Raw genomic sequence first — 24170 nt, forward strand, 5'->3', positions numbered from 1 at the left:
AGGTCCTAGTATTATATCAATGCATTCCATGGACACATTTCATAAAATTACATATTTTATACATAGATCAAAATCAGAGGCTAGGATAACTTAAAAAATAGAGTTTATGGCTAAGCATTTTCATCCAAAAGAATTAAGGAATGACTATTTTCAACCAAAAAATGTATAGTGCTCATTTGTAGCAAGATTTGAGTTTTGTAGTGGATTAGAGATAGGCTAGGGTTGATATAAAGTACAAAATAATGGACAAAAAGGTAAAGCTAGTTGTAGGACCACTTCTAGGTGACAGTGATGATGAACAAGTACAAAGGGATGCAAAACAACTAACTTTAAGAAATACAAAGTATATAGGTCATAAGTTTTCAATAAAGACTCTCGTAGAATTGAAGATTAGGAATAATGAGTTCATACTACTAACAAAGAAACAATGTTTCTAGAATATGGTTGAATGTCATGGCAAAGCATTTACATTCTTTCCACATGAGATTGGTTGTGTAAGCTGAGATATTGTTCCCCCTATGCGATCTTTACCATATCTCATATTCCATGGAACCTTCACCCTATTCCAGTATCTAAGGTGCATCTCCAGAAGTTAATTGATTTGTTGAATGAAAATTTTTAGATGGGAATCTTAGAGCTATAATCTACGCCATACTCAAATAGGTGGTTTACACTTTCAAAGAAGAATGGATCACTCAAATTTATACAGGATATGTAGCTAGTGAACAAGGTGATAATCAAGGATGTTGGTAATGTCTAGTTGTGGATGAAATTGCTAAGGCATTTGCAAGTTGTGACATCTATTATCTTGGTGATTTTTATTGTAGCTATGATCATTTGTTTTATCTTGCCTTGGAAAGTAGAGATCTTACTACTATGTGGACTCCGATAGGCCTTATCAAGATGTGTACCTTACCTCAAGGTGCTACTAACTCTGTTGCACATATGATGAATGCTATGCATAAGATTCTACAAGAGTATATCCCTTAGCTTATGATGCATTTCTTGGATGATGTACCCATAAAGGAATGTGCAAAAGAGAAGGATGAAAATCTAAACGAGCAAGGATTTAGAAAATTTGTAGCAAAGCATATTGCAGATTATGAGGAGATTATGGCCAAGCTTAAGGAGGAGAATTTGAAGCTCTTAGGACAAAATTCCGTCTTTGGTGTGAATGAGGTCATTATTTTTGCACACATGTGTGGCTATTATGGTAGGAGACCTTCATTTGTGAAGATAGTTGTTATTGGAAAGAATGTGCAGTATTGTTCAACTACATCAAAGGTGAGAAGATTCATTGGTGCTTGTGTGTTTTGTATGATTTGGATACCCCAATTTTCACATATTGCAGATGTTTTGTACAAGCTACTTTGGAAGGGGCAGAAATTCTTATGGAATGAGAAACATACAAAAGCCATGCGAAAATTGAAGAGATTGTTACAATTTGCTCTAGCTCTTAGGAAAGCAAACTACACTTGTGAAAGGCCTATAATGTTGAATATTGACACTAGTCCTATTGGGATATGCTGGGATGTTGATCATGTTTCTCATGTCTTGAGTATCAGATACCGTACTTGATCATGTTTCTCATGTCTCTACCATTGAGACCTTCTTAGAGTAGCTTTATACTAGAGAGTGGTTACAAATAGATCAATATCTCAGTACACTAATCAAGAGGGACGATTAGACCAATGTGGAATTCACGAATATCAGAAGGAAATCATATGGATATTTCTTGAGATATAAAATGCTTTGGAAGGGCTACCTAGTTTTAGGTTATATGAGAGTTTCATGAAAGCCAATGGACTGGTCATAGGGGTGTGTGGGCAACATATGAGAAGATGGAGAGATATTGGTGAAAAGATATGTATAAAGATATCTCTCATTTTGTGGAAACTTGCAAGGACTACCAAATGTATTCCTCAATACATCATAGGGACAAGCTACATCCTACATATCTATTGAGTATGCACTATAAGTGGGTAATGGACCTAGTCACTATGCTTATGAGTCTTTCGTGGAGAAGATCTTACAAATCAAGTAGAGGGTAGAGCATTAAGGACTAAAACTACCAATGTTATATGCAAGTTTCTTCTTGAAAATATTTTCTGCAAGTATGGATGTGTTGGAAATGTTACTATGGACTGTGGTAAACTAGATGTAGAAGAAGCTAGAGAATTCTTCTCTAAACTCGGTACTAAAATAGCTTTCGGTACCACTTATAATCTAGAAGGAAATGGAAAGAGGGAGAGAGGAAATCCACCCATAGTGTAGGCATTGGCTAAAGCTTGCAGTGGTTGAGTTGGAGATTGGCTAGGGTTGCAACCTTTTGCATTATGGACTGGTCATACAACTCATAATATGACTACAAGATTTATGCCATCAGAGTTAATATATGGATATAAACCAGTTATGCTTATTGAGACTTGCACCTTGACTTGGAGTGTATTGCATTGGCAGGAGAATTTATCTAAAGAGGAGCTTCTAACTCTTCACATCAAGTAGCTAGATCGAAGACGAGAAGATGTACAGTTAGGACTATAGAGATTGAAGGCAACCATATTGAGCAATAAGGACAGATTTGATAGCAGGCATCGTCTACTCATCATCTGTGGCCTAGAGCTGTGGAAGAGGGTGATGATAACAACTTGGAGAATTAGTATAGTAGCATCCCCAAGATGGTAAAGAGGTGGTTTGGATGTTGGTGTATGATAACAGCCTGGAGAATCAGGATAGTAGCATCCACAAGATGGTAAAGGGTTGGTTTGGACACTATGTAGTAAAGCATGTCTATGACAATGGTACCTATATATTGGCTAAGCTTGATGGGACAATATTATCGATACCTATTGCAGGAAAAGATAAATATCTTTAGAGGAGAGAGGATAAGGCCTATGCAATTGAATAGTTTCAAAAGGATAAATAGCATGTTAAAGATGTAGTAGAAGAGGAGGAGAATATTGATGATTTAGAAGATAATGTAGCAAATGGACTTGATGTAAAGAATGAGGAGATCAAGTTATTTGTGGATCTCAACGGTGATGAGAATGAGTAATGTTGGCCCATCCGAATGATGTTTATTGGTGCAAGTTCAGAGGGGGTGGATGTTTTAAGAATATAGATTTAGTGAAGAAAAAGCAAGGAAAAGACATCCATACAAGTATTTTGAATATGCGCTTATGGTGTACTTGAACTCAGATCTTTACTAGATTTTCAGGTAGTAGAATTGGTCTATAAAAATAGTCTAAATTTTAAATATTAAGTTCTAATGACTTTTTGAGAAATTTGGATGGGTTCAAATACATACAAGAATCTATTTTTGAATAATACAAGTCATCCAAGATCCAAACTATCAAAAAGCAATATGTTTTACACAAAGCACTATTTTTAGATATTCAAAGAATATTCTCATAATTTTGTCCATGTAAGCTTATAGACCAAGGTTATTCTAATCATTTTGAGTACTTAGATGACTATATTCGAAGTTTGTATGACAAAGTTATGGTCAAAACAAATTGTGGTCTAACTTAGGGCCTTAAGAAAAATGAAAATAGAGAAAGCAAAAAAGTAAATGCAAGAAAGGACAAAGCAAGCTTTTATATTTGAAAAGCAAGATTTTGAGTCTTTGGTATCAATGACACACTAATCGAGTGCCTTAGCCTAGAAGGCCACTCGAAAGAAGAGTTTCTTAGTTCTTCACAATAGAGATTTAGATATTTTTCAACTCATTGTATCGATTGTTTTTCTTATTAAAAATATAAAGATCTTTGGCGTCTATTATCATTACTGCTTGAGTCTCGTCTTGTTGATCAAAATTTCCTATGGATTCTGACTAAACATACTATCCCTCTAACAATGGGAGGGCGAGATTTTAGATGAATGGCCCCCCCAAGGCAGGGTGGTCTTGGTAAGTTGAGAGTTTCTCTACATTTGATGCGTTATAGTATAGGGAATATTGACCACATAGAACTAGTTAGCATCTTGACTCCGTATCGTATTAGGGGAATGGAGTGAGACTTTGCCCTATGGGCAAAGGGGTTGGCATACCCATACTCCCCCTCATTTCTCACTCTCCTTGAATCAAGTATAATACAAGTCGGCTTTGATTCTAGAAATCGAGCACAAGAAAATGTTCAAAGACAAATATTAGTTAATCTAAATAGGTGACCTTAGTTCACTTAGAACTCAAAATTCACATCGACTCGCATGGAAACAACCAATTCTTTCCATTGCAAAGTGGACTTGATAGATTCTAGGCAACAAACCTCATATTATTCGAAAGAGTACCGAGGGATGTCACCTAGAAAATCATCTTGATGGACCACTAAATCATGCTGTTGAGGATGTCTCAAAGTGGACACATCATAGATCCTATGAAAGCTTAATAAGCCCTACACTCTTGTCAACATGAGAACATTTTGATTTTCCTAAGGGACAAATAATGTAATGTACCCAAAAAATCTTGCAATTGAATAGCCTTTGTCCTATCATTGTAGTTCTTGCCACCAACATTTCAAGAATAGCTTGAATTAGCACTTATATTATTAGTTGCAATAATAGTAGCCATGGTAATCATGATAATTTTTGGAAAGAATTTAATAAAAACCATAGCCTTAGAATGGCCTATTAACCATATCCTAGCTCGCAAAAATTAATAAAATATCTATCGCGATGATAGTGACAAAAGTGATTGTCATGGTAGCCACAATAGTAATAGATGGAATGGTGCCTATAAGTCATGATGATAATACAAGATTATCATAAGCAATGTGATCATAGCATTGATAAGTTGGGATATTGATGTTAGTAGATTAGTAGGAGTGATGGTTATAATATACCATATGAAGAGCCCAAAGGATCATAAGCCTCGTCATAACCATGAAAATTACTATCAGTCATCACGAAAATATGGATGTTTTGTTGACATGGACATACCAATTACTCATTGCCTTGAATTTTGCAAAAAACTATCAAGAAAGCTACTAGTGAACTCTACTATTAGTAAGACTTAAAGAGGCTCATGGTTTAGAAGATGACAACATGGAAGATGTTGGCCCTCGAGCAAAAATGCACAACACTTTCATTTAGCTAGTCATTGAGTTGATAGGATAGTTCTACATTAGCCAATGAATGATAAAAAGCAAACAAAGTTACATGGCTACATAGTTTGTGTCTAAACTTTGCCATGATAGATATTCATTAGTGGGTGATTTACTTTATTGCTCTCATGGAGGTCCAAAGAGCTACTATCCAAGACCATGTATGTGATGAGATTATTATCTTAACGAGGAGGGTTTCATACTATGAGGCTAAATTTCAATCTACTGAAGCTATTGTGTACTCTCAATGTGGTGTCATGATTGATCTATAAGCTAGGATTAACTAGCTAAATGTGCCACCTCTTTTTCCTGTACTATATTATCTTAGGCTAGGAGTTATTGTCAGTGCAACTTAGTTGGAGAGAGGCAAACAAACTCTAGCGACAAGCTCGTATACCATGCTCACACTAGAGCACTCTACTATCCACTCTATAAGTATCTATTAATCCCATTACATCATTTCAATCATCTTACTAGTCATTTCCATTTGCGTGGTACTTCCCATATGCATGAGAGTCCCATGAGAGAGGGAATAAGTAATGGACATCGTAGGACCAGGGAAAGTGAAGTGAAATAGATTATGATAAAGAGGGGACTTAAGAGGTGGGGATAGCTTTTTCATGTCACTACCACCTCCTTTGAAAAGTACAATATACTATAGAGGATATATAGGAGGATATTTAAGGGGAGGGGATAGTTTTTTAGTGTCACTACTACCTCCATTAAACACTACAATATACCATAGATTGGTCGCATGTTCAAGGACATGCATAGGAGGGAGATCATGGTGAGCTACAAGAAGATTGGTCCCTAGTTGCTTCAATGTGGCTATAAGGAGACATGAAGATTTCATGGTTGATAGCAATAGATTCTCCCGAAAAGCTAAAGAGAATTGGAAACAACAATCCCCTTAATCTCTCCTAAGGACTTGAAGCACAATACTCGGGAAGGTTGCTTCGAGGAAGAGGGTTCCTTTTGGGGGTGGCGGGGGGAGCCTCAAGGCCTCAGGACCATCCCCCTCTACTTTGGAAATCATATGAAGAATGGACTCCCCATGCTTTTCTATTGAGCTCAAATGCGCAAATGTCTTGTGTGACTTCCATCAATCACCCCTCAGCAACCATATAATAACCCGAGCCCCACTGTATCCATTAATTTGTCATATCCCCTTCGGTGTCGTGATTACCCTACCTCATGCAACGTGCCTCGGCAAAAATCGCGGGCCCCATCCATGTGCTGCGTGACCCACCACCTTTTTCGACAGCCCCCTTTTCCGGCGGGTTGGGTTTACATGTCGGACTGGGTTTACTTTTGTGGCGGGGTTTATTTTCGTGCCAAAAGAACCGGTCTAGATCCTAGCTGAGGTCCATGGCCCCCCTCAACCGTCGATCCCAACTCCCCCTACCCCATGGCACATAGTCATGAGGGGGGGAGGGGAGCCGTACTTACTATGTAAGTTAGAATTTTGGTTTTGGTTTACTGGTTCCAAGAAGAACATTGTGACCAAGGAATGAGGAAATGAGCATGAGGTATAATAAGGCGGATAAAACCAAAGTTTAAGGAAATCGAACAAATATTTAAGTCCGACAGCTCCTAATCTAGGGACCTTCGCCCATAAATTAAAGATCTCATCCTGATTCCTGTTCGTCCTCTGCAAAGTAGTAGCTGCGTCTATACACCCACGAACATCGTCGTCATCGGTAGTTTCGGCGTACATTTGCTCCTCGCCAGCGACGTCTGATCGACGCATACCCAGCGGAAATGCAAGTTCTCAGTAAAGGTGACCACATCTCTGGGCCATCACTATAGTATAAACGCACACTGCATTCTCATGAACCTTACAATATTTAAGATTCTCAATCTTTTTTAAATAAGTCCCCCTTGATCACTGTGCTGCTTCTTTATTAACGGCGTTGTCACCCATAGCCCTCGTCTGCTGACTCGTCGGCCCTAATTTTGGACGTCATCTCTAAATTATTTCAAAGACCTTTTCAGAACATTTTGTCGTGCTCGTTGATATTGTTGCATTCAATTTTAGCTGGTGATGCTGGCAGATCAGGCGCAGGACTGTGTACTACAATGACGTCGTCCTTGAGAGGCGCCTGCAGGGTGGTGCAAATCCGGGAGGTTTGGCAGTCCAACCTCCACCAAGAGTTCCAGCTCATCCGGGACATTATCGATACTCACACGTTCGTCAGCATCGACACTGAGTTTTCCGGGTTCCACTACCAGCCCCTGTCTAGAAGCAACCCGCACCACGTGTACGAGAGCATCCGGAAGAACGTGGACCTTCTCAAGCTCATCCAACTTGGCTTGACCTTTACGGATGCCGACGGGCGGCTGCCGCGTGGTGACGACGGTACCACTTGCTACGCATGGCAGTTCAATTTCAGGGAGTTCGACGAGAGTGCGGACTGCTGCTGCCCAAAGGCACTCGGCATCCTCCAGCAGGCTGGGATAGACCTCGGCAAGCACAGCCGCCTCGGCATCGATGCGTTCGAGTTCGCCGAGCTTGCCATGTCGTCCGGTATAGTCCTTAACCCAGACGTCACATACATCTCGTTTCACGGGGGCTACGACTTTGCCTACTTCCTCAAGGCCCTCACATGCAAGCCCATGCCACCCCGTCTCTCCGAGTTCCTAGGCCTACTTCCCATGTACTTCGGTGTCATCTACGATGTCAAATACATGGTACTACTACTCTGCCGGGACCCATTCTCAGGACTGAGCAAGGTGGCCATTAACCTGGGGCTGACGAGGCAAGGGACGACGCATCAAGCAGGCTCTGATAGCTTGCTCACGGCAGATGCCTTCTTCAAGCTCAAAGAGGTCCGGTTAAGATCAAAATCACCCGTTGCTTCTCATGACAACGCACCAACTGATGGGACAATCATCGACATGAATGCTCTCCAAAGATGCCAGGGCGTATTATATGGATTTTCGTTGTAAGTCCAAGGGGTTACTTATGCTAAATCCTTCTATTAGTCAGCGAACCCTTTTGGATGATGAGATTTAATTGCTGTTGTGCATATAGATGCTCTTGGTGGTGACTTATGAGATCGTTTCAATCTGGTATTTTCTTAACGACCATATCTATGCCAGTCATGAAAAAAATTAATGAAACTTCAGACGCCATAACTCATTAAACTGCGGGATTTGATAGGCATTAACCCATGAGTCCAGGGGGTCGGTTGGAATTAGAAACCATTATTTGAAGGTTAGGGTTTGTATTCTTCTCATGCGCATGACATAGTATTTCCTTGCACTTGTTGAATGCTCGAATGAGTGTCATAGGTACATAACGTTACAAATGCACATAATTATATTCTTTAGAAACAAGATGGATGAGAATATTTGTGGGTGTAATTCTTTAATAAGACACATGGCATGCTAACCTTTTTCCACTTCTTGATGAAACACTTCATGTGGTGGTGTGTCAGTACAATCTGAGTTAGGTTGTATCACTTGCATCACAATAATCAACATAAAAAATCTAAGCATCTCTATTAGGAAATAGCATATAGACATTTATTTATGCATCACATCAAGAGAGTCAAGCCATCAAGTGTGCTACTTTGTATTGAAGGATTGTTATTGATCATTCAAAATTCTATTGTAATCACAACCATGGCATTTTGATAATTAACAACATTACAAATCAATTCACAAATATTTAGAGAAAATAATTTGCCATTCAATATTTATGCTTACAAACAATCTATATTTTGTCTTGAAATGAACCAGCTAGAGAGTCAATATTCTCAAATGAACATGCCATAAATGCATTATTAATTCCAAAGAGAAAACATTCTTCTACGAAAGTGATATTTTTTCTTATTTATCATCTAATGATACATAAAATAATCTTAAATAAACTAAAAGTTTCATCATGATTAGGTTTAATAGAAGATTGCCTTCATAACAAAGAAGTGCTTTGCCTACTAAGAAAACATATCTTTCTAAGGTCCTCTTCACCCATTTTGTATTGAATTTGTAGTAACAAAATTTGAGAGTTGTAAGTGATAGCACCAACTACACTTATTTCTCTATACGGTGGACAAGGCATTTACTTATACACCAAATGTTTGCAAAAGTTATGCCTAGGTGTCTCGACATGTATGCTTACAAAAGTCAAAATATGAAGTACAAGTAGACGAGTCTTAAGGCAAACAAGGATAGTGCACTAATGCACTTGCCCACTACTCTTTTCAAGAGATATTTCTTTTTGTAGGATTGAAAAAGAGACATTAAAGAACAAACATGACAAAAGGCAAAGTGGGAGACAAAATAAGCAATATGAAAGGTTTATTCTAAGCACATTCTAAGGTCTAACACGAGAAGCAATGCAAAGAATGTGCATCAAGAAACACACGGATGATGGATCCATATGTATAGCCTTTGAGAATATCATTTTGACATAGTGATTGGCAATCAAACACCTCACTTGGCTAGCTATGATAATGTGTTATGGAATTTCTCCCTCCTTTGATGTTCCTCTTATACTATTAAGGCCTTTCTAGTGTCCTCTCACCATACCTTAGCACTTCAATACACAAAATTAATAAGAATGACAATACATCTTACAGATTATAATTGCCATATTTTGAAGTGAACTATGGTCTTCGATGGCTTTCCCTTTAGTGGGAAGTTGGCGAAGACATCTCTCATATGTGAGAGTAAGAATCACTCATGTGTATGTGGGTGATTTTTACTAGCAGTTGTTTCCATTATATACACATTGGCTAGCATTAGCATTCATGTATAAAGAGTTATTTCCCCAACACTCTCTTTACTAGTTGAGTGCTCTTAGAATATTTCTTTACTATTTGTTGTTGGTGACAATTGATGTTTAATAAATTATATGCTTAGTATTATGAAATATATTTAATTTAAGATTATTTTCATAAAAAAGTTATCTCTTGTTAGACTCAGTTGATGTGTAGAGACAAATTAGGATATATTTATGATTCTGGACTATCATTTTGCTTATTGTAGTCCACTTGAATTCACGATTACTTATTGATGCCATTAGATGTGTTTATTATAGACACATCAACATATGTATTTATTTTTATGATGTTGCCTATAATTAACAATTACTATTTCTCAAGATTATTTTGCTTTAGAGTTGAATGATTTATTAGATACACAAAGATTGAAAAACATAGTTGAATGAAGTAAGCTCGATTAATTAAATGAACTAAACATGCTCTTAAACTACAAGGGAATGGGGATATAGTGACAATGGTTTTCGATGCAAAATAGCGGCGTCGTTATTTCACTGTGAGAAAAAAAAAGTGTCGAAAACCCAAGCGTGGCATTTTGCCGCAAATAGTTCGAGAGCGAGCGAAAGAGATTGTGGCTTTGGGAGGGAGAGGGAGAGGAAGAGAGGAAGAGAGAAAGAGAGAGAAGGAAAGCTTCTCATTGTCGCCACCGCTGGCACCGTGCGCGAAGAAGAGGGAGAAGTGCATGAGGGAGAAAGAGGGGACGTCACGAAGAGGAGACAAGGAATCCATCCTCGAGCCTTTGCGGTAGGTACATTGCATTCTCTTGGTTTGTTCTTATGATTTTTTTCTTTGTTTTGTTTGTTTTTCTTGAGAATGAGATGCATTGAGGGAGAAGAAGGAAGGAAAAGGAAGAGAGAAGGAGAGAGAAAAGATGAAAGATAACAAAGAGAGAGAGAGAGAGAGAGAGAGAGAGAGAGAGAGAGAGAGAGAGGGAGGGAGGGAGAGAGGAGAATGAGTGAGAAAAAAATGAGGGGGTAGAGAAAAATAAAGAGAGAGGCAACAAAGAAAGAGAAAGAGAGGGGGGAGAGAACATGAAACAGAGAGTGAAGGGAGAGGTGGATAAAAGGGTAAAGTAAAGAGAATGAGAGTGGAAAAAAAAGAGAGCTAGAAAGAGAAGGGGAGAAAGAGAGACAAAAAGAGAGATAGAGAAAACAACAAATAGAGAGTAAGAGAAAGAGAGAAAAATGGAAACAATGAGAAAATTAGAGAGAACAAAATGATAGAAAGAGATTGGTAGAGGGGAAAGAGAGGGACGAAGAGGGGTGGGGAGAGAGTCTTTCAATGTCTTATTTTATGGGTATTTTATTTTCTATCTTTGATTTTGATGTTAGCGAGATGCATCAAGTGTGAATGAAGAGGAAACGAGAGAAAGACATAGAGAAAAGAAGGGAGGGAAAGGAAAATAGAGAAGAAATGAGAGTGGGGAGGGAAGATGGGGGGATAAAGAAACATTTATAGAAATAGAGGGGGAAAGAGAAGCAAATAAGGATGAATGGAGGTAAAAGAAAATTTAAAAAAGAGAAAGAGAAGAAAATAAGGATAAATGGAGGTTTTTTTTTTTGAAAAGAGAAAGAGAACAAAAACCTATTGTTTATTGTAACGTGGACAAAATGGAAAATATTGATGGTCGTGATATCCAAGATCACGAGGTGTATCCTAATCAGTGTGTCTCGTGTCCTTGCTCTCAATGCAAGCTGGAAATTAGACAAAAGCATCGCTTATCTATAGAACATGTATGATGCTTCGACGAGTCCCAATTGAAGATCATTGATCAGGTGATCTCAGACTTAAAGTGAACAATAAGAAAAGAGTGTATCATTCATGCCTTACATTTGCAAACTGATTAAATATCATATATAAAAACATTAGACATGCCTGTAAAACTTATACAGGGAGGTGATGCCTCATCCCAAGGAGGAATGTACCTATTGCGACCATGTAGAAGAGTTCATGGGGATGCGATGGATGGAGTGCCTGAGGAAATCCACCACTTGGAAGGCTCAACTCAGTATACATCTTCAATAACAGAGGAGACATTTAGTCTTTTGAATCTTTCTCTAATCTTGGAGTGTGAGATGGAGGCAATGATCGATGCATTGATGCCCATGGATGTCGAGTCATCTGATCCGCTAAGAGAGGAAGTATCCATACCATTATATGATGGGTGCCGAGTATCTCACCTAAAGACACTGCTTGTGCTCCTAAGTGTGCATGCAAAATACGGGTGGAGCGATGCAAGTGTGACCGAGTTGTTCATGTACTACATACGCTCCATTGATCTTTTTAACTCCATTATAAAAAACATGTGTTTTTTCAAGGTATTTTATGATTTTTTTCAGGTTGCTAAAGTATGATATATTACCACTTGAAAATACCATGGCTGAGTCTCATGATGATACGTGACATGTTTTATGAAAGTTTGGCATGGACTACAACAGCATCTATGCATGTGTCAATGATTATGTGCTGTCTCGAGAGGAGACTAATGGAGATGTATCCAAAGTCACATGTTTCTTACGTCGTGCATGGCGATATTAACAATGCGGCATGCATAGAATAGATCCACAGATGGAGTCCAACAAATATCAGCCGATTCACATGCATGGAGCCACATTAACTCTACCTTTTGAAGCTTTGCATGAGAGCCAAGGAATCTTCAACGACTCGGTCTTGCTATGGATGGCATGAATCCATTTGGTCTCCGCTCAACTTCTTATAGTGTGTGGCATGTTTGGCATGTAGTCCTTGTTAACTATAACATCCCGCCATGACTTTCTACCAAGAAAGGATACCTGATCCTTAGCTTGCTTGTTCTTGGGCGCTACAAAGTCAAGAATATGGACATCTATCTCTATCCATTAGTTGATGAACTTAAGATTTTGTGGGAGGAGGGGGTCACCGTGGAAGATATGAGCAAGCGCGATGTCTACTAATATACGAGCCATTCTCATGTGGACCATGTATGACTTTCCAGGATTCGGGGAGTGCTCAGGTAGGTAGGCTTTCGTTCTCATTGGTAGCATCTAACATAGCTCGTTCAAGTTTGTAATGACTAAATAGGGGTGTTGGGACATATGTAGTTATCTCAGGTTATCATGCATATCCATTGTGTGGGCCACAGTTAGACTCCCAAAGGTCATGAACCATGAAGAAGATGGTATATCAAGGACACATTGCTTTCTTGCCTGAGGGTCATGAACTAAGGGAAGGTTTTCTTGGACAACCTCTAGCATGAATGAATGTCCAAGTTTGGTATGAGTTAAAAATGGTCCACATGGAGTCACATCCAAACGGAATACGATGGTTCTTGATTTTCTATGAGTTGTTGTATTGGACCCACTTATTACAGATCAACCACTTATTGGATCCCTTGCATATTTTCGAGAATGTGGGCAGCTTATTATGGGACCACATCATAGGAAGAAAGAGAGATAATGGAGGGGTACGAATGGATTTGGAGGTAGACAATATGGAGGTGCTTTGGCGATAGTCGAGTAGTAATGGTCACGTACAACTGCCTCACACTCCTTGGGGTCTGTCCACTAAAAAAGAGCGCATTGTGAAGCCAATTTTTAGGTCTATCCGTACCCTGATGGATATGATGGTTCCCTTAGATCTACTTTTTCTAAAGACAACCAACCATCATGGCTAAAATCCCATGATTGGCATAAGATATGTCAGGTTTGTATTGGCCTTGATTGTAAGTGGTCCATGCATTTTGCTATTTAGTGTCTAGTCAGTGTTCTTAATGCTTCTTCATTTGTGAAAGTTTGTACTATCGATCGTGATCGTGGGATGCCTCACTCTAGAAATATGCGGGGCAATTTATAGGTTATCGAATTTAGTGCAATGGATCTCACAGAAGGAGATCAAGACATCCTCTATTGAATCTGCAAGGCAAGGAGTGGTGGAGACGATTTGTTGTCTCTTTGGGAAATACCTTCCCACTATCATGCTCACGATATAAACCCACCTCCTGGTGTATCTTGTAGATAAAGTGGAGATTACGGGACCCATCTATTTGTGATGGATGTTCTTCTTGGAGCGCTTCATGAAAACCTTGAAAGGCTTTGTGTGAAAATGAGCTCGGCTAAAAGGTAGCATGGATGAAGGTTGACTGGTGTCAGAGGTGTTAGTGCATATTTCGCAGTGGCTATCAATAGTGGATTCAGACATTATTATGCTATGGTCACTAAAGGACCATGATAGATTGACCGGAGATGTGGTGGTTGGAAATGGGGTAGAAAAAAGGATATATGATGCAATGGAGGAGAAAGTGAATCGTTTTTGTATGTTGTATTATACATCCATGGAGATATGGCTCGCTAGGGTACGAGCAGGCTAGGAAAGATCAGGAAGAAGCACGATCAGAATTTCGATATAGTACGCGCCATCGACCAATTCGATATTCTAAGGGCATCGAGGAGATGCCACGGTTTATGTCTAAGCAATGGTTACATGGAGCTCTGATTGTAGCTTCTCGTGAAGGGGTGGAGGTCTCTACTGACGAGTGGAAATTCTTAAGGGAATATAGTTCGAGGGTGGCCGCATGTTTTATAAGCTATCATATCTAGATTTTATATATGACAACTAATCTAACCATTTTAATGTATAATACAAAATATACAATGCGGCGTGGTCGCGCGGGCGTCATTTTCGCATTGAGTGCATCGATAAAATGTGCTCCTCAACAGATTGTGGTGTCATGGCAAAGATCGAGCAAGAAAGTGGACACCAAGCCACGGATCCAAATATTGTTATAGAAGATGAGATGGAATATTTTGGGAACTTGCAAAGTGTTATCTCAGTGGATTACTATAGCTTCTCCATGATCATATTCAATGTATAGTGGTTCAAAGTGGTATTGGAAGTAGCCGGATTCTTTGAAAATTTTCACATCACAAAACAGTCACAAAACAGTCACAAATGTTAAATCATTCTTATATGTTTTGAACATGTAATTTTATCCTCCACAACCTGGATGGTGGTATGTTGTTCCTTCAGCTCCTCAGAGTGTGAGAGTGTATGATGAAAGCAATGTTCCCAACATAGATACTATTCAGGACAGTTTCTTGCAATTCATGATAATTTTCTTGACAACTTGCTTGCTGTAATCTATATTCCAACAATGAAAAAACACACATCAATCCACCATACATATTGCATTTTTAAAAAAAATAGTAACTACGAACAAGAAAGATGATTGATTTACTGGGCTGCCATGTGTATACAGTCTATCGATCAGTGCAGTGAGACCGTGTCTCTCTAGATATCGAGTCTCTAGGTGCGGTGGGATCCCAATTTGTAATGGAGTGCTGCAAAGAAAACAGAATACAACTATTAGAACATAATTGTCAGTACAAGTGATATTGCAAATAAGAAAGTGAGAAGAATAAAAGAAAAACTTATAAAGTCCTCCAGATAAGTCATGTGGCCGCATCTTCCCAGATGATACACGACCCCTGCCTCCAATTGTGCCCTCGCTACCTCTTGCCGCTATCGCCAACATCTGGGAGAATCTATAGCATGCTCCCTGAGTCTCCGCCAATCATATGTATCTAGCCACTCAAGCTTTGAGGCACCACTCTTGAGTGCCTTGCATGTGTCCAATCGTCTATATGATATGTATCCATGCATACACTCCATCATCCATCTAGTGGAAAACCTTTCTGCTCTACGATAGGTACCGAAAACTCCTCGTGCAAGGATGCCACTATATAATCCTTACTCCCCTTGGGTATATTCTTTCAATGGTCCAAGAAGTTGTGTCGAAAAACTTGTTGGAATAACTCTCTCATGCAAGACATCACCCTTCTCCCCTCATCATTCATGATTACAGCTCATGTCCTATCATCTACGACGTATCTGTACCCCTCTCGGGTATGTCTAAGATGTATCCTCTCCCACTTATGACTACCCTCCTGGGTATAACCAAGAGACCCCTATACATCTGGTATACCCACAAGGGTAGTATCTCTGAGAGTAGCACGCATAGGGGTGCCACTTGTAGATAGCTGAGCAAAAGTTAGAGTCACTAGAGTAGATGTCCCTATAGGTGTGACAAATCCTACAAGTGACATGCCTCCACTAAAACAACGAGACAGAGACATTGAATCGGTGCCTCCACACAACACCCAATTGAGCCACTCTCTTTGAAAGATGTACAAGAGCGAGGAATAGCACCCTTATCTTGGGCCGACCACAGGCTCACAACATCCATATCTCTGCAGTACCCCCCAAAACCACTCCCTCCATTCGGGCCCAATCTGGAGCATTGATCTCATCTACTAGAAATTGAAGCATCGGAGCATGTCGAAATAGATCTAACAAAATGGCCCGATGGTGTCCGAGATAGCTCTTGGTCTACCATATCTCTAAATTGGTCCATTTGATCTAAAGACATACATGTGACTATCTCCTAGAACTCCTTGTCGCTCATCGCTCGACTCATCCTACTCTCCAAATATCGTCAAAGGTAACCTGCACAGATAGAAAATGATGTTTTTGAATAATCAATATAAAGATTCAAGTAAAGTACGGTAATATAACTCTAAAAAAAATGATATTACTTAAAATGCATATTCTAGAGTACCCTTAAAAGCAATTCATCAATCAATTGAGTAGGCATATACAACAAGTATGATGTAGCCTATGGTCCCATGTCAATCTCCTGGCAAAACTCTGCATACACTGGAAGCTCTATAGATAGGTTACCACAAAAGGAGGAATTCACTTTGTTCTCAAAGAATTTTTGGCCTCTTGTCTTTCTGTCATCGTTACCCGAATCTGCCTTCTCTACATGCTCCAAGCCCTCTTCGACCTCCACCCCTTGCAACATCGACCCCTCCACCTACATACTCTTCCATGTACTATGTACTTATCATCCTTTGTATCTTGCCATAATTCCATGAGTTTTCATCAACCATCTTGTACTTATTTTATGTATCAATCTTGTGGGTTCAAGTACATTTTGTGCTCATCTTGACGACCATTGTGTACCTAACATGTAATTCATTTGTAGAATATTACACAACACATGGTGTTATATGTGCCAGGGCAACTTACTACACTGTCATAATTTTTTTTCTTTGTAACCGTTGCTATTAGCGTTGCAAATTTATTGCACGTGTCATTATTGGCATCGCAAAATATGCGTCGCAAACGGTCGCTATTTGTGTTGTAAAACTGACAAAAATAGTGACATAAATAGCGACGATTTTGTGGAGATATTGATACTGACATGTTTAACGATGACGGGGGCAAATTTTTTATGAACATTTGCATCACTTTGAACGTCGGTGTGAGGCTTGTATCTTGTAGTGTTACCACTTTAAAACACCTCCTATCAACATGCCCTCAAGGTAGGAACAATAATTATCCTTACTTGTATGTGGCCAAATGTTTAGAGAACAAAGGGAGATAGGAGCACAAAGTGAGGGCTATCATATATTGGAATTATCGATAGTTTTTGAATTAAACTAAATGTTTACAAGAGATATGTGATCAATATCAACAATAACTTCCGGTTTCAAAATTTTGATGTCTTCTAAGGATGTTGATCATAAATAGGATTAATAGGAAAGTTCCTCGGAAAGGTCCCAAAAGACTTATGAAAGGCTTTCTAAATGTTCCAATGTGAAGATAGTTCATGTTTTAATACATTATCATTGGCCTTCCTAATGATTTTTAAAGTCCCATAAAATATGGGAGCCAGCTTAATATTTCAAAAAAATTTAACACATTCTAGTCTACATTTTTCTATTCATAACTACACAAAGTCACCTTCCTTTAAATCCATGGCTTGGCTTTTCTTATTGGCTTGAGCCATCATCGTGTTAGTGGTGCAAGGAAAAAACCCTAGATACAACCCAATGAGAGAATTCCAAGGAGCATTGGCTTGATGAGTAAAAAGTCACAAACCATGAGAAATAGCCAACATTTGGTGGGGTAGAGAATCCACATATCATATTACACCTCAAGTCCGTATAAAGAAATATACTAGGGGACCGAAAGTGGCTCTTGAGTCAAAGGGTATGAAAGAATGCCAAAACATCTTTGCACACTGTCCCTTTTGTCATTGTATACTTTCAAAGGCTACCTCAAATCTAAGTTATTGCTCTGTCGATTGGCATTGCATGTGTATTCTACAATTAAACGCCCTTGTAGTTCCCATGCATAAGAAGGTTGTTGATTATATCAATAGTCGTTTGCTAATATCAACCTCTTCTAAGTATACAAGATGATAGACTACCTTCTTTATGTTGAGGACTACTACATGTTGACATATCATCTTTAGCCTCTCATCTAGCTTTACATACACCCTAAGAGCATGCATTCACCATCCCCCTTACATGAGAAGCCATGATCATGGCCATTATTTAATAGACTCCTATATAGAAAAATGATGTGAGGCTGAGACTACCTTGATGCACCAAAGAGTATCCATGGAAGCAATCGTGGGAAAAATTCCCAACACATCATTTATCCTTGAAAAATGCCCTCTCAAAAAGTATGTTGAGAATGGGAGACCTCCACCCAAAAAATCATATGTATGTTCTTTCCTGTAACAAGCTATGATTTTGATCTCTTCTAATAAAGAGAATGAAAACTAAAAATTAAGACCTCTTGATGATGATTTTGAGAGCATGTTTAATTTGTCATTTGACAATGCATTACGACATCTTTTCTCCTTCTAATGCCTTTGACTTAGACCTCATAGCAACACATTACATTAATCTTTCTTGTATTCTTCATAATACAACAAAAAAATTGCATGTCATATTACATCTTTTTTTCCACAGAGAGATCTTGCATTTATGCTTTCACAAATGCCATGCATTCTAACCATTTAAAAAAATTATCATATGTTTTTTTCTATTTAAAGAATGAGAAATTGAGGCTCATTAACGCAAAGCTTCTTGGCTATTTTGGGATTGACCACCCTTGTAAGGTCTTAACTCTGAAATCCTTTTTTGAAAAACTAAAAATTTATGTGGGAATACTTGCTAGTTAAGCCAAACTGCTCTTCACCTAATAAAACGATAGCTTAATGATCTTGAAAGCTACCTTGATTGTGGATGTAATGAATACCTTTCAAATACTTTAATTGAAATAGCCTCTTAAGCATAATGTAAATTGAAAATAAATAAAAAAACACCAAGTTATAGGCCACAGAGTAGCCTAACATGTCTCTACCAAGTGACAAGAGGATGTATTTATTCGTTAGGTTAGCTAATAAGTGGATTTTTTGGTTACCAAGCTACTATCGATGTCAACTCAAGAGCAGACACTAACTTGAGATTTGCCTTTGAGGGAGAGTTGGCCTATTATTAAGCTAATAAAGTTAAATGCTTAAATATTTAATTATTAATTTCAATTTTACGATAAGCTTTCAATAGTGACATCAAATATATATCTGCCTTTGCTCTCAAATGATTAATAACCCATAGGTCATCGATCTATCATTTTGTACATAGAAGGGGAGGGTACCTTTATTAAGTTCTTTGCCTTGACTAACAAATGTAGTTTTCGATGACCATATTGAGTAGGTGTTTCCCTTCATAAAATAGGAACCATAATAATATATTTATGATTCAACTAGATGAACTCACATTTTCCTAATGCTATAGGTTGAAAAATTGAGAAGAAGGCAATGTTACCTATTAACTCTATTCAACAAGCAAACTTAATTCTAAAAGCCCATAAGGTTTATACACAAAGTTACAATAATAAGACCTAAGAACTAAATGATAAATTTACAAAAGGAACTCCTTAGAAGTAAATTTTTTTTTTTCTAGTTACTTTCATGAAATTTTATTTAAAACCTTTTTCAAAATGATCCATTAAAAAATAGAAAAAATTCAATCAAATTAGTATAGATTGGTAGAATTCTTAGGAACTTCTTCACTTGAAAATTGTATTGATTAAAAATAAAAGAATTGATACTTATTATACTTTTTAATATCATATTAAACTTATATATTAATTTGAATAGGTAATATTATTATTTTTTAAAGCTTAGTATCATCATAAACTAAACTCCTATATATTTATGTTTACATAGTGCTACACCTTGCTAGGCTACTATACTAGTACTGTTGAAATAATTCAAGGTAGATCATCTCATTGTGAAATATCATTTATCTATTGTAGCTCAAAGTTTAACAAATGATTGTTAAAGCCCCTCAAGCATTTACAGTATCACTCATTTTTCAATATATGTAACCAAATAAGTGAAAAGCCTTCCTTGCATAAAGGCATAAATATCACTAAGTCGATAAGCAAAACCGTAAGCATGAATAAACTACTAATGAGATCATGAATAGATATAGATAAAGGATGATATTAACACACAATAAGTGGTAGGTTTGAGGCCTCAAAAGTCCAAGGAATTGGTTTTAAAATATTGCAAAAGGAAGTTACAAGGCATAAGTAGATGTTCAACATCAAAACTCTTACCAAATGATCTTGGTAATAGCATACTTTGAGGATTTGTTCATCATGAGATGTCTATACATACCCTTGGCCTAGGGCCTTCTCTAAAATTAAAAAAAACAAGCCTTAAAATATACATGTGCCTAAAGGCATGAAGAAAGGGGAGTGCATGTGGAATGTATCGATGCTTCCAGGGTCTCTAGACACTTTTTCTCATGTTTACATTGTAATTCATAAACTAGAGAGACAAGAGGTGATGGTAGGCCCTATGAATGCATACGTGCTCATCTCCAGTAGTGAAGGCTTGGTCATCCTAGTGACCAAGTATAACTTGATATAAACATTAAACCAAAAATGTTAGACACTCACACCCAACATAGAGTGTGGATTGGATCTAAAAGCATCATAGGTTGTGCTATGAGTATAGTATAAAAAATAGAAGAACTAGAAGGGTGCAATGAGATAAAGCATGGTCTTGAATAGTTTTGATGGAGTACATTGCATAAATATATTCCTGAAGTCAAACAATATGCATGAAAATAGACATGTTAAACTAGCAGTTGATATGATCCCTAACCCTTGATTTCTAGTCGACCTAATTTGTATCTAACTCAACAAACAATCAACATAATAATTGGTCTAATTTCTTGTGATTTTCTTAAAAAGGTCTATGATGAGGAAAGGATGCTCTTTTCTCCTCTTCTTGTTGGCTTTACCACTGATCATTTGCTTAGGATTATTAATTAGAAACTAAATGTAGGTGATTTGAAGGGGTTGTGTCTCTTGAATGGGCTCACGTTTCACATCAAAATATTCATGGATTGGTAACTCCAAAATGGTGGGATTACAAAATGAGACAATATAGATACTCTTTTTGCAATTTATGAGCACTTTATCTCTCCTTCTTGTCTCAAGTCCAATCTTTAGTAGTTGAGCTATAAGGAGGCTAAGCTATACCTTCTTCAATGTTTCTATAATTAAAAAAAAAAGATTTCATGATCAAGAGTAGTAGACTCTCCCTAAAAGCTAAAGAGGCTTGGAAATAGCAATTTATTTTAATCCCTTGAAGGACTTGGAAACATCATATTTTTGAAGTATAGATTTGTATTCCTTCAATTAGAATGCACACAATACTTTGGAAGATGGCTTTAAGCAAGCTTGTCCAAAGGATGAGATACATGCTTGGGGTGAGGTGGTGTTTAGTTGAAAGTATGTAAGCTATTATCTGGTTTCAAAAAAAGGAAATTCTTCAAATAGGCACGAGTGCAATATAAAGGAGTTATTCATGGATGAAATAGAAAAGAGATGTACTTTTTTCACGAATAAGGGTATTTTAAAAAGGCATTGACAACACGTGATATAGAGGCATCTTTATATATAGTGAAATCCCCAACTCACAAGGAAGATGTCCATAAAATATAGATTTGATATACTCATAACTATTTGGCTCTCAACCCACAATGTTAACAGCACAAGTAATATTAGTCTCACCTTTTTGGCATTGTGGAAGCACTATAGCACTTTACCTCAAAGTGAAGGATTGATTTTTGATTCTAGGCTTGGATACTAGTGTTCCCATGTAGACATGGCTTTTCAAGGATGAAGTCATCCTATACCTTGACTCCCTTGAACTATGGTATATGATTGTGTTATGATTAGCAAGTATGTTTGACTAAATAAAAAGAATGCTTTAATATATAAGGGAAATAGACTTTCCATTGGGTCATCCTTTAGAAATCATAGTTAAGAACATTTTGAATCTTTATAAGAAACTTCAAAAGAAGAATAATAGATTAAGAACTTAGGAGTTAGGTCTTCTAGGAAAGATAATTATCCATTGCATTCCCAAAATGTTGATATCTTGTTATGACATGATATTTGTGGCGTTGGCTATCTTAAAAGGGAGGCATAGATATATATATATATATATATATATATATATATATATAAAGAATTGCAATAGACATGATATTTGTGGCATTGGTTATCTTAAAAGGGGATAAAAGTAGATTTCCTTCAATGTCACATTGATCGATAGCATAGTCCTAACTGTGATTGCCTTCATAATATTTAGTGATAGGGAATTGCAGCACCAAGCTCACAACGCATACCAGTGCAAAAGAAAAATGAAAGAATATAAAGAAAACCCCAAAGAAGCACAAAAGTGTTGTCACGTGCGAACATGTTAGGGGTTAAATGTTCATTTTAGCTGCAATAAAAGATTTTCATTGAGTTCACACCATCTTGAAAGCACCACCCTAACACCCAACACCAATATAGGTTACTCCATTATTTGACTACTAAAAGTAGAACAAAATTTACTAGTCGATGCTACAAATGACCTAGCTGAAATACCAAAAAGGTTTTGGCTCACACAAAGTCAAATTTGATTGTGATAAGAGTGCTGCACACATATTATTAGTCTCTACTTGCATTCCGAAGTAAAGGTAACTATAAATTTAGTAAGGAAGAAAAGCATGTCACACTATACGAACTTGACTTATTTGACATTGAAAAGGTATGGTAGGTCTAGGTGCGACCCCACTCTAAGCCAACCACACGCACGATAACTGCTGCTGCACTCTGAAAATACGGTCATTGACAAACCAATATCCTGGCTGTACGTTCGGCGCTACTTAAGTTGAATGCATCAAAATACGAAACAGAATTTGAATTGTGAAGAGAGAGAGAGTCTTGAGAGACTGACATTTCATGAATCGATAATTTGGGAGAAAGTTAAATTGGTACCTGGCACGCAATTAGAAACTTTGATACCAGATTAAGCCATGCACTTTCAGGAGGACAGATAAGCGGATCACTATGGAGGAGGAGTTGTACAGTAATATGATGATATCATCCATCGGGATCGGAGTTCTTTACACATAATATAAGATGATCACGGCGATCAGCTAGCCTTTGTTTGCGACGGCATCTGGCGTTTGCCTGATCCCTTTGTGTGTGCGTGTGCCTCTTTGTTCGCGACTGCCTCCCTTTTTCTGTGTACGCGCTTGGCCTTCGTTACCAAGGTATTAATTATGTCACGGGGTCCGCAAAAACGTTTCATATCCTCCGCTGCCCGCTAAAGGATCTACTTTCATAAACCAGTATTCTCATTAGCAGTTGGAATCTCAACTCGGACACATGGGCTGCTCTTCGATTTTCAGGACAAAAATCGATTCTCAATCAAGAACATGGGGTATCGCCTTCAAAACCAATGCATATTTGTCGGACCAACCATTCACAAAGGAAAAGCATGACTCTTCATGGTGAATGATTTGGAGTGTAGATGAGAAGAATCATTTAGGGACATATATATAGCGGTCAAGGAAAAACAATTATTTCAAACATTTTGGCAAAAGGGCCCTAGGAAAAATTCCATAGAGAATAAAGAAGGGCTACAAAATTTGCTTCTACAAGCATTTGGACACAAGCATGCCCACCAATTTAACATTAAAATACTTGGTAAGTACTATCATGTGTGTAAAAAGTAGTGGGCAAGGTGACTACCCATCACATAAATATGCATGTATAGAAAAGTCCAACCCATTTGATTGCCCATGGTAGTGGGTAATGCTTTGAGAAACATCATCCAATCCCCATAAAAAGGAAACTCTCTCTCACTTACCAAATTGTCTCTTGGTAACCCTCTATATGTTCTTAAGTACAAACATCTTGACTTGTTATCTAGCTTGCCTTTATTGCATACTAATAATTATCATAGTTTCTAATGAAATACAACGATTCAAATTAGCATGTTTCATCCATTGCTTGAATTATCCCAAACTCAAGTTAAAACTCATTTCATCAATCATACCTCATAAGAAATGCACAAGTTTTTATGGCTCAAAAA

The 24170-nt window shown here is 37.8% G+C and overlaps 1 long non-coding RNA gene and 1 pseudogene across 2 annotated transcripts; one reads left to right on the forward strand and one right to left on the reverse strand.

Annotated features, from left to right (window-relative positions):
• Nucleotides 1-7178: 7178 nt before the first annotated feature.
• On the forward strand, nucleotides 7179-8048 carry LOC148038158 (putative CCR4-associated factor 1 homolog 6 pseudogene; annotated as a pseudogene).
• Nucleotides 8049-14836: 6788 nt separating this feature from the next.
• On the reverse strand, nucleotides 14837-23295 carry LOC148038159 (uncharacterized). Of its 2 annotated transcripts, XR_015690416.1 has the most exons (4): nucleotides 23069-23295; nucleotides 16292-16366; nucleotides 15099-15201; nucleotides 14837-15001 (listed from the first exon to the last, which is right to left on the reverse strand). It is a non-coding gene; the product is annotated as an uncharacterized LOC148038159 (long non-coding RNA). The 2 variants fall into 2 exon arrangements; XR_015690417.1 differs by lacking the exon at nucleotides 16292-16366.
• Between the last annotated feature and the right edge of the window lie 875 nt (nucleotides 23296-24170).

Source organism: Lygodium microphyllum, chromosome 3 (assembly GCF_053477565.2).
Source record: "Lygodium microphyllum isolate KBCC chromosome 3, Lygodium_microphyllum_v1.1.10, whole genome shotgun sequence".
Classification (NCBI taxonomy): Eukaryota; Viridiplantae; Streptophyta; class Polypodiopsida; order Schizaeales; family Lygodiaceae; genus Lygodium; species Lygodium microphyllum.